We start from the raw sequence: 12025 nt of genomic DNA on the forward strand, positions 1-12025 counted from the left end.
CATGGAACCAAAGAGTTGTAGGAGGTATTCCTTCCTAATACCAGTAAATGAAAAAGTGCCAGGTAGGTTTCATTTTTAAAAGTAACCGCCATAACTCTTTCATTCATTATACCAAGCTTGAGGTAAGAAAAATGTTTAAGTATTTTAAAAAATCAAAGTTTTAAAATTCTTACTCTAAAATATGTAAGAGGTAGAGGTGAGGTAGGTGACAGTTTGTTGTATTTTTTAAAATGAGTTCCTCATCTTTTTTCTTTCTGATCACATATTTATGATGTGACTCCTACTAAAAAAAATTTAAAACTAAAAAGAACTCTCATATTCCCTGTTGTTGCTGGATTACAGATGTCAATCATATCCAGTTGATTGATGCTGCTGCTGAGTTCAGATATGTCCTTACTGATTTTCTGCTACATCTGTCCATTTCTGACAGAGGAGAGTTGAGGTATCACCTACTACAATTGTGGAACGATCTACTTCTTTTTGCAATTCTGTCGGTTTTTGCATCACATATTTTGACGACCTGTTAGGTGCATATACATTAAGGATTGTTAAGTCTTCTTAAAGAATTATCATTATATAATGCTCCTATTTATCCTTGAAAATCTTCCTTGCTCTGCAGTCTGCTCTGTCTGAAACTAATATAGTTACATCAGCTTCCTTTTGATTAGCGTTAGCATGGTATATCTTTCTCCATCCCTTTAATTTTAATCTATATGTGTCTTCATATTTAAAGAGAGTTTCTGTACACAACATATAGTTGGGTCTTGACTTTTGATCCAATCTGACAGTCTGTCTTTTAGTGTATTTAAACCACTGCTATTTAAAGCAACTATTGATATACTTGGGTTAATATCTACCATATTTGTTACTGCTTTCTACTCATTGCTTTTGTTCTTTGTTCCTGTTTCTGTCTTCCACTCTTTTTCTGTCTTTTGTGGTTTTAATTGAGCATTTTATGATTCCACTGTGTCTCTTTTCTTAGTATGTCAATTACATTTTTTTTAACTTTTTTTTAATGGTTGCCCTAGAGTTTGCATTATACATTTCCAAATAATCCAAGTCCACTTTCAAATAACACTATACCACTTCGTATGTAGTCCAAGTACTTTATAAAAGAATATTCCTAATTTCTACCTCCCAACCCTTGTATCACTGTCATCATTCATTTCACTTATATATGAGCTATAATCACTGAATACATTGTTGCTACTATTATTTCAAACAAATTATGTTATCTGTTAGATCTATTAAGAAAAATAAAAGTTTTTATTCAAGCTTCACTTATGCTTTCTCTAATCTTGTTCTTCTTTTTTAAGGTAGATACAAGTTTCTGGCCTATATAATTTCCCTTCTCTGAAGAACTTCGTTTAACATATCTTGCAAAGCAGGTCCACAAGCAACAAATTCTCTCAATTTTTGTTTGCCTGAAAAAGTCTTTACTCTCCTTCACTTTTGAAGGATAATTTTACAGGATACAGAATTCTAGATTGTTGAGTTTTCCTCTCAACACTTTAAATATTCACCCCACTCTCTTCCTGTTTTCATAGTTTCTGAAGAGAAGATCTCTGTACCTAAGGTAATTCTTTCTCCTTTGGTTTCTTTCAAGATTATTTTCTGTATCTTTGATTTTCTGCAATTTGAATATGATATCCCTAGATAAAGCTTTTTGGGCACTTATCTTGCCTGGCATTCTCTGAACCTCCTAGATCTGTGGTTTGGAGTCTGACATTAATTTGGGGAAATTCTCTGTCATTATTCTTGTTTCTTTTTCTCCTTCTGGTATTTTCATTATGCATATGTTGTACCTTTTGTAGTTGTCCTACAGTCCTTGGATGTTTTTTCTTTTATCCAGTCTTTTTTCTCTTTGCTCTTCAGTTTTAGAAGTTTCTACTGACATATCCTTAAGCTCGGAGAAATTCTTTCCTCAGCCACGCCCAGTCTAATAATGAACCCATCAAAGCCATCCTTCATTTCTGTTATAGCTTTTTATCTCAAGCACTTCTTTTTTATCCTTTATTAGATTTTCTATCTCTCTACTTATATTATTCATCTGTTCTTGGTTGTCTACTTTTTCCATTAGTGCTCTTGGCATATTAATCATAGTTGTTCTAAATTCCTGGTCTCATAATTCCAATATTCCTGACACACCTGAGTCTGATCCTGATGCTTGCTCTCTTTAAACTGTGGTTTTTGCTTTTTAGTATAGTATGCCTTGTAATTTTTTTGTTGGAAGTCAGACACGATGCACTGGGTAAAAGGAACTGTAACGAATAGGAATTTACTAATGTGGTTAAGGTGTGGAGGGGAGTAGAAGCATTCTACAGTGCTATGGTTAGGCCTGCGCCCACCGAGCCGTGAACTTCACAAGTTCTTTTCAGTCCTATGCTCCCCTCCAAGGTGGAACAGGATGGCTACAGGGGACTGGAATGGGATATTTCTCTCCCCACCATGTGGAAGGCTACAGTTGGGTATTTCCCTTCCTCCAGGTCAGTTAGTCTCTGATAACACCTTAATAGATTAGGCCCTGGTAAAATACTTTCTCTTGATAGCAGATCTTGTTAAGAAAAACATGATGCCTTGGCATATTTCAAAATGGTTACTCTTCCCTCCCCCTGCAGGAAGCACCAGGCGCTTCTTCTCAGATATTCACTGTGAGGACCTGGTAGAGCTCCTAGAAGCAAACTCATGAAAGTGTGGGGGGCTCTCTATGACTGGGTCCCCCTGGAGTTTTTACCTCAGGCTTGTCCACATGGAGTCTCCCCAATTTGTTAATCACACTTTAGATTTTCCTACCCACTAGTGGTGCCCTTGGAGGTTTTTGCTAGGGTAAGTTGTCATTCTCTATATTTGCCTGTCTGTCTCTCTAATTTGAGAGCAGAGGTTTGCCCTGTGACCTCACTTCTCTGATGGATCTAAAAAGAGTTGTTGATTTTTCAGTTTGTTCAGTTTTTTACTTGTGGTTAGGATGGAGTGATGACTTCTAAGCTCCTTACATGTCAGATCAGAAACAAAACAAAACAAAATCCATTTTCAATTTTTACCTTTTAACTAACTGATAGAGTGATATATAGCACTCTTATGATATTAGGGAGAGAAGAAACAAATGGAAATCTAAATTTGTCTCAATGGCACATGAATTACCTAAAATATGATTATTCATAGTGTTTACCCTATAAATAATACCAAAATGCAAATTATTAAACAATACACTTCATCATTTCTTTCTGAAACAATGAAAACACATAGATGAATATCGTAGGTTATCGTTTAGATCCCGCATCATTATTGTACACTAAAATATTTCCTAAATAAACACTTGACTAAATTTCCATAAGAGCTTTTAAAAAAATCTATCAATAAGTACTGCAATGCACTGGTTATCCCTACTGTTCAATTGCAGAAAAATAAGCCTGTTTCTTATTCCTAAAGTAGCATTATAATGTCTTCTACATAAATTTAAGTTTTAAGATTCTTCCTCTGTGGGAAAAGAAAAATCAGTAGAAAGCTAAGATTTGTAGGTGAAATTTGACATTTGGATGCCAATTCCCAACATTTTCTATTGCCATGAAATTAACCTTTATCAAAATTACTTTACTTAGAAAATCTTAGTCAACTGTGCTATCTGCTGTTCTTATAAGCAAGAAATACAACTAATTTTTTTTTCCAAATCACACTGTAAAACAGCTCATTACTTTTTATATCTCCGACTTAAATTGTATTCAACTTGAGTTTTAACATACTTAATAAGCCTCCAAACACAGCAAGAATATCAGAATGGCCAAACCCAAGGGAACATATTAGCAGTATCTTCGCTTTACATAAATGTAAATTTTATTATTATTTCCACATCTGTGGTGCATTAGATACAACAGACATTTCTGAGCCCTTTGCACAGTGAACAGATGGTGAACCATTACAAAATTAGGAGCAAGCGTTACATCTTAAGGAATTAATAATGTTATTTATATTAATAATTATTAATAATGTTATTATTAATTACAAAATTAGGAGTGAGCATAACATCTTAAGGAATTATTAATAATGTGATTATCCTTCATTCAGAGGATAACTACAGAGTTGCACATATAATTTTCCTAGGAGGATCATGAGGAATTAGAGTGAGATATACGGAGAATGGTAATAGGGATAGCCACAAAAAGAACTGGGAAAAGAGACCACACAGTAACAAGTGAAAGATTATATAAACACTCCTAGAAAAAAGAAAATCTACCCAAAAAAGGATTGTCAAATGAGAATGAAGATGGATGCTTGTGAAAAATGGAAAAGAGTGCTCTAAAAGTTTCACTTTTAATTTGCTGAATATAAAATATATTCCTGAGACCCCACATTCCTGAAACCCCAAAACGAAGTCAATGTCTAAGTAAAACTGAGACTTAGTACTTGACATAGTTTCTAGCTAAAGTAATAACCAACAAAATGGATCCAATTACGGCAGTTTACAAGAGATAAATGAAAACATCAAAAGCAAAAACAAAAATATTAAGACTATCTAGTCATGTCAGGTGGTTATATATGTAAAAATAAACTATTCAGCTGAGAATGGCTATGTAAAAGGGACAAGATAGCCTAGCAGACAGAGCACAGAACATAGTCCTGCTCCAAAAAACTGTATGATTGTTTTGAAAGTCATCGTATCATCTCTAGAGCTGAAATAATATAGACTCAGTGGAATCTTTTGAGGAATAACGATATGACATAAATAAATAATACAGTTTCTTCTGGGTGAGAAAACACTACCTAAAGAGAAAAGGGTTTTCTAACCTTTTAAAAGAGAAAATTCTGATTTATTTACAAAGTTACTTAAATATTAAGCGTGAAAAATGGCTTACCTTTCTTCCCCTAGAACATAAGATGTCGAAATCACATATTTCCAATGGAAGATATTACTGCTTGAATCTGGGTCACTAAAATTACCAACTGTTTAAAATGAGACAAAAGAAAGCAGTAACATTAATTATCTACAACTATACATTTTCTTTGTTGTTAACATAAAACTTACTTACACGAAACCTCAAGGCCCCTCAGGCCTTGAAGAGATATATGTCCCTAGGTTTGAACTCTCCAGGGAAATCTTTGAAGCAAAGACTGGACAAATAGTTAAAACTATTTAAACAATTCCTGTTCACGAAATGTAAATGGTTTTCTTAACTAAAAAAATTTTTTTAGTATTTACTGTTATCACCTTACTTTAATCCTTTTTCCCTAAAAAGGAAAACACTGAAGTCCAGCTAATATAAAAAGGCCTCACTGTTTTGTTTTGTTTTTTTTTTTAAAAAAAGGGGGGGGAGAGGAATATTTAAACAGCTTCAAGGACAAAAAGCATGTTCTAGACCAGCTCTTATTTACAGTTCCTCATCTAGAATTCAACTAACATCCAACTGCAGCAATCAGCCAAGCTTGGCAAATTAAAATAACAGTAATTTTGACAGATTATCTTCTATAAATATTCAAATATGGACGTTTGTGTGCATGCAAGGGTCTCTATATGCCAATCAAAATGCTTTGTTTAGGATCCTAAAATTGAGCATTTTTTCACCCCTCATTTCTGTAGGGGTGCCCTGAATCCTTAACTTTCATTTTAACTCTTTCACCTCAACCGATAAAGAGGCCAATTATTTCAATTCCGTGACCTGAATTGTATTATCTACAGCCTGAATTTTAAAAATTTAAGAGTAACATTCATAAAAAGACAGAAACAAAGAACCTAGGATCTTAAAAACCTAGGTCTGTAAAGACAAAAGGAAAGATCCAGGAATTGGGGTTAGTGGGGATGAGGGAGGTAGGCAGAGGATCTTGAAGGATGGCAACTGAATAACTTTTTAGTCATGTGATCAGGTATGCCTTGGTAAAGTAAACTCCAAATGTAAAGAGCAATTAATAACTTCATAAATTTGGGCTGTATGCAAAGTTCAATTAAGGTAGATTACCATTTATTTGGCTCAAGGAAAGAAGATCCTCTGCTTTGATGACAACCTGAAGGACATCAAAGTGTCAAAAGCGGAAAAATGCATTTAGTATGAAATTCAAACCAAATTTTTAAAATCCATAGATAGCCCTATTTAATCAAGAATAATGGCTTTAGTGAACACAAGCTATCTGATGCCATGAATTTTCTAATTGTCCTCCTATCCTATCTCCCATTAGTTTCCCTTAAACATATACACAATTACTGAAAAGCCTCAGATGTTCCAGGAAAACTACAAGTGATTGGCATGCCTCTGCGTCTGGAGCAGCATCAAAATTATGGAAGAAAAGTCAACCTATTCTGAGGCACTGTCCTTCTAGTGCCACCTGGAAAGAAATGGCTATAAATACCTCTACTAAAATTGCTCAAAATATTTCTAGAAAGTGGCCTTGCAAGAAACTCTTCCTTAATGATCCACTCCTTTCAACCACCCAAAACCAGGTCCAACAATGGATCCAAGCCAGACCAGTGGTTTGTTCTCAAAGCAGGAAAGAGAGAAGAAAGTTTGGTCTAGGGACTAGTAGCTTCAGCCTCCACTGGGCGCTTCTTAGAGATGCAGAATCTCAGGCCCTAACCAGTGACATACTGAATCAGAATCTGCATTTTAACAAGATTCCCAAATAATTCACATACATATTAAACTTTGAGAAGCTCTGCAGGAAGAAGAATATTAGAATGAGAGAGGAGGTATAATCTTCTGTTCAAAGATTAGTTCCACTGTAGGCCACTGTTTGGCCAATAAGCAACCAATTTTTTTTTTTTTTTTTTTCTTTTGCGGTACGCAGGCCTCTCACCGTTGTGGCCTCTCCCGCCCCGGAGCACAGGCTCCGGACGCACAGGCCCCGGACGCACAGGCCCAGCGGCCATGGCTCACGGGCCCAGTCGCTCCGCGGCATGTGGGATCTTCCCGGACCGGGGCACGAACCCGTGTCCCCTGCATCGGCAGGCGGACTCTCAACCACTGCGCCACCAGGGAAGCCCAAGCGACCAATTTTTAACCTCTGGTTTATCAGTACTCCTACAATGTTTGTATTTTGAATAAGGGATCTTGAAAAACAGAAATCCCTTTAGAGTCAAAGGAACGAGTAATGGACTCTCAGTTCCCAAGAAAGGCTGTGACAGTTATCTTAGAGCACGTAGTCCTGTCTCATGCCCCCAAATCACATTAGCTAGACAAGTAATTTAAAAATAATAATAATGACTCCTTTCATTCTAAATCCTAGACACTAAGAGCATGCAGGATCCCTGTAGCTAAGAAAGAGACCAAGAGAGGAGGAGAAGGCTATATGTGCTGGTTATTCAGCTACAGTCTCTCAGCAGCAAATCCACCCTTTAATACTCAGCTCAGTAACGCTGAAAATAGAACTCTGGAAACTACTTTTCTCTTTTGCCAGCTAGCTTCCTCATACTGCCAATGAGAACACTGAAAGGAGAAACTTGCTTTTTCTACTCAGCATTGCCCTAGCACAGGCCCTCCACCCCAGCAGCAGCAGTTGGTGACAGCCACAAGTTTTCTCTGGCTCTCTCAGAAGTACCAGCAACAGCCAGAAGTTTTGAGCCCCAGCCCTCTGGATGACTGATGCTTTCTGCAATTTTTGACTCTGTGTTACTCCAGTGTTCCCCTTTTGCCTTTTCAGCCTCTGACACCTGATAACCCACTCCCTGTATTAAATTTTCTTGGTAGAAATATCTAGCGTAGATTGTTTCCCTGTCCAGATTCTAAATGATATATCATGACTAGATGGAATAAAATTTCAGCAAGATTTGATCAGTTTGGAAAACTACTTTCCCAAAACATGATAGTCCATGAGAAAACATTTACTGCCTCTCCTCAAAAATATGTACAAGAAGGGAAACAGAGGCAAGAAGTACAGTTGAGAAAGAAAAAAGAGGGAATATAACCTAAGAAAGTAATGTACTAAAACAAATATTATGGTAGAAAACACACTTTAGCTCCCAAAAACATAAAGAAAGGGCCAATAAAAAGTCTGAAACAAATATAAGTTTTCCACCTTAATAAAAATCACAGAATTTAAGAAGTGGAAGGAACTCTATTCTTCTGCCTCTGCCACTGTTCAGTTTTGTTAAAGCAACTTTATATTGAGTTTGAATTACTATACTTTCAGGAAGCTGTTGAGAAATTAGGGAGAATCCAAAGAAGATTATAAAAATGATGAAAGCAATAGGAGATAGAAGCCATGAAGAAGGGTTCAAGGAGTCAAACTTTTTAGTCCAGGATAGTGTGAAGATAACTTCAAGCCAAAATTATTAGCTGCCTCCTAGTTAAAGAGTTCTGACCAGCTATGCTTCATCATCCCTACAGATGCTTAAAGGGATAGAAGAGAACAGTAAATGAAGACATAAAATGGAGCTACTTAGCTTACTGACTCTCCTTCACATCACTAAAGTAGTAGCTCTTAATACTATTCACACATGAGAATGACCTAGAATATTTTTTTACAAAAAAGAAAAAAATGATAATGATGATGATAATGTCCAGAACACTAATGCCAGAGATCTGATTTAACTAGTCTGGGGTAAAGCCTAGGCATGTTTTTTAAAAAACAAAAACAAAAAACACCCAAGTTTTTATAAAGTACTGACAGAAGGATTCAGAACCGCTAGTAGGACATTCTATAACTGTAATACTCAAGTTATGATCTAAAGACTAGCTACATCCAGATTACCTGTGGAGCTTGTTAGAATGGCAGCAGCTCAGGCCTATTCCAAAGCTAGTAGGAATCTACATGTTACCAAGATCCCCAGGTAACCTGCATGCACATCGAAGTTTGAAAAACATTGTTCTGTAACAGTTTGAAAAGGGTGTGTGAGAAAGAGTGTGTGTGAGTTTGTGTGTGTGTGCGCGCGCGCGCGCACGTGCACACAAAACTCCAGCCTAAAAATAACTTTCTAAATTAAGCTTTTCTAAAGTTTTAAAATATTAATTTTGTTAACTTTTAAAGTCTATTAGCATCTACTGAGACTACTATTTTAGTGAGTGAATAATAACTAATACATGTTCAGCCTGTACTATTGCAGGCATTGTTCTTTGCTAAATGATTTAATCCTCAACACGTGTAAAAAGTAGATAATTTTATAATCCCTGTCTTACAGATAAAACCGAGGCAAGAGTTATATAAAATAACCTGCCCCAGTTCACACAACTAGTAAGTGGTAAAGCTGAGAACTGAACCCAGATAGTCTTGTTTAAGAGTTTAGACTCTTAACCACAAAAAATAATACTATGTTTACCAATACCATACCAAAACATTTTGAAATAATTCAGAAGAAAAGTATAATTATTGGAAATAAAAATGCTATAAGAATAAAGGGAAAAAAATCAGTGTGCTTTTCTCTGATTTAAAAGGAAAACTATCAACAGTTATAATAGTAATATAATCACATCAATACTGTTACGGGTTTGTGGCCCACACTTAAAACAGAGAGGAACATGACAGAAAAGGCAGTAACTCAGATTACCTGTAATGCCAACACTGTCAATATTTTGGGGTGAGTGATAAACATACCAATACTGCACACGGGCCTCCTATGAAAGAAAAATGTCTGGAGAAAACCACTTTGCTCTCTGTATTTGGGAAATAACTGAAACCCCATGTTAGGAGACACATTCTCCGTGATGCCTCCTTAATTCACCCTGCACTCTTACCGCCACCGCCCCCTCCTCAGAAAAGAAAAGGACATAAGGCTATGATTATTTTTCACAATGAAACAGGCGTGATATAAAATGTAGTCTGATTTTTCTCCTCTTCTGTACCCACTGCTCCTAACTTCTAAAAAAGTTCACTCTCTGCTTCTGTCACAACAGAAGCAAAATCTCCAGTCCCAGGAAGACCCAATGATTCTTTCGAAAATGCTGAAGACTACTTTTAAAGAAGAGGTCAGACAACAGGCTCAATAAAAGACCTACTAGAAAGGTTTAATAATTCATGTGAATTCTAAATAGCACAACAGAATATAGCCAAAGTTCCCAGAGATAAATAATATTATTGTATTGGCAAACAGGTTGAGTTTAAAATATGCAAAATTATATCCTATGAGTATTTAAAGCAGAACAACAATGTCTATGATGTTTAAGCTTCATTCAGTCTAAGGACACTCCCCAAAAGTGAAGTGTACAATACCTTTTTCATTAACAATGACAAAGCCCTGGTGACCTCATTTCTGAGAATGAACAAAACTACAGACGTTAAAAATGGAGTTGCTTAACCCACAGAGTTATTAAAGTGGATGCTGGAGCCAGAAAGATTTGGGGGGTAAAGATACCAATGCAAAGACTCACTGAAATGGAGTCTTCTAAAGACCTAAGTATAAAATTATGACTTGAAGCCAATTCATTGGTTCCTTTAGGTAAGGTTTTACATGAAGAATCTAAGAAAGCTGAGGTTCATGTGAAGAACTGTAGGGATGAAACTTGACTTCCCAAACTGTGGATCTGGAGTAAGACTTCCCAGGAAGCCAACATAGACAAAACCCAGAAGAAGAGTGTTCTTAGGAGGGAACACAACCGTCGAAAAGCACAGAAGCTGAGCATTCCTGATATGACTCTTTCATTAACTAATATGACTAATAAAGTGACCCATACCAAAACTCCTTGAAAATTTCCATCAGGTTTTAATTATTCATATTAGTTATGTAAATTATTTATAGTTTTATTTTCCTTTCTAGTTAGCACCAGAAAACCACTGTCTTCACCTCTCTACCTATCTTCATAATAGTATGTTCTCAATCTGCCTTACTTTCCTACCTTATTCAAAAAGACTACATTATTTGAATAATAAGTAAAATATGCTATATTTATGAAAAAATTAAAATATACCTCAAAGAAGTGATATTTACTAAATAAAAGTTGAATGAACAAATATCACTACCCTCCTACCCTCATAACATGGAAAAAATTTAATGGAAAAAATTTACCAGCTCCATCACCAATAAAATAGAAAGCTTATTATATCAAAGAAACACAACTATTTAAAAACCACTAGAATCATTTTTTAATCATCAGGAAGAATAAATTTAAAAAGATGATTCTCAAAATTCAAGGTGAATCAGAATTATTTATTAAGCTCGTAAAACTGCAGAATCCAAGCTCCGTGACCAGAGATTCTGATTCATAAAGTCTGAGTTTCTAAAGATGAACCCAAAACTCTACATTTTAACAAGCTTCCTAAGTGATTACCATGCAGATTATCCTTGAACTACACTTTAATATATACTTCACCTTCGAATCCACTGTCAACTCCTCAATAAGTCTTTGAAGTCTGGTCAGAATGCCCACTCCTGAGTCTTATCTTAACAGCCTCAACTTCTACTTAAACTACATGCTTGGAACTAACACAGAGAAAATAATTATAGCAACCAGTTATTGGACATATATTACTATGGGCTATAAAACTTTGCATGATCTATTATATATACATAAGAATTAAATGATATTTTTCATGTAAAGTACATAGTACAGTGTCTGGCTAAAACAAATAAATGCTCAATAGAAGTAGCCGCTAGTTGAAAACTAATGTCCACACAAAAACCTACACATGGTTGTTTATAGTAGCTTTATTCATCATTGCCAAAACTTGGAAGCAACCAAAATGTCCTTCAGTAGGTACTGAATGGATAAGTAACCTATGGTGCATCTAGACAGTGAAATACTTACTATTCAGTGCTAAAAAGGAATGAGCTATCAAGTCATGAAAAGACATGGGGGAACCTTAAAGTGAATGAAGTCAATCTGAGAAGGCTACATAGTGTATGATTCCAACTAATATGCCATTTTGGAAAAGGAAAAACTATGGAGACAGTAAAAGGATGAGGAATTATCCAGGGCTAGAAGTTGGGGAGAAGGGATGAAAAAGCACAGAGGATTTGGGGGCTGCAGTGAATGTACTCTTTATGGTTTTACAATGATAAACACATATCATTATATATTTGTCCAAATCCACAGAATGTACAACATAAAGAGTGAATCCTAAGGTAAACTGTGGACTTTTGATTATGATGTGTCAATGAAGGTTCATCAAT

General features: G+C 35.7%; 1 protein-coding gene across 11 annotated transcripts in view; it reads right to left on the bottom strand.

The window, feature by feature from the left end:
- The window catches only part of FUT8 (fucosyltransferase 8), a 489197-nt gene that overhangs the window by 195143 nt on the left and 282029 nt on the right, over positions 1-12025 (bottom strand). For 7 of the 11 annotated variants that reach the window (XM_079912160.1, XM_079912164.1, XM_079912159.1 and 4 more), the window contains one exon: positions 4851-4938. The exons of 3 other annotated variants lie outside the window; for them this stretch is intronic. The gene's annotated coding sequence lies outside the window, so the exon portion shown is untranslated. Of the gene's footprint in view, positions 1-4850; positions 4939-5948; positions 5995-12025 lie in introns of all 11 variants that reach the window. One more of the 11 variants, XM_079912162.1, reaches the window with a different exon arrangement.

This window comes from Stenella coeruleoalba (assembly GCF_951394435.1).
Source record: "Stenella coeruleoalba genome assembly, chromosome: 2".
NCBI lineage: Eukaryota > Metazoa > Chordata > Mammalia > Artiodactyla > Delphinidae > Stenella > Stenella coeruleoalba.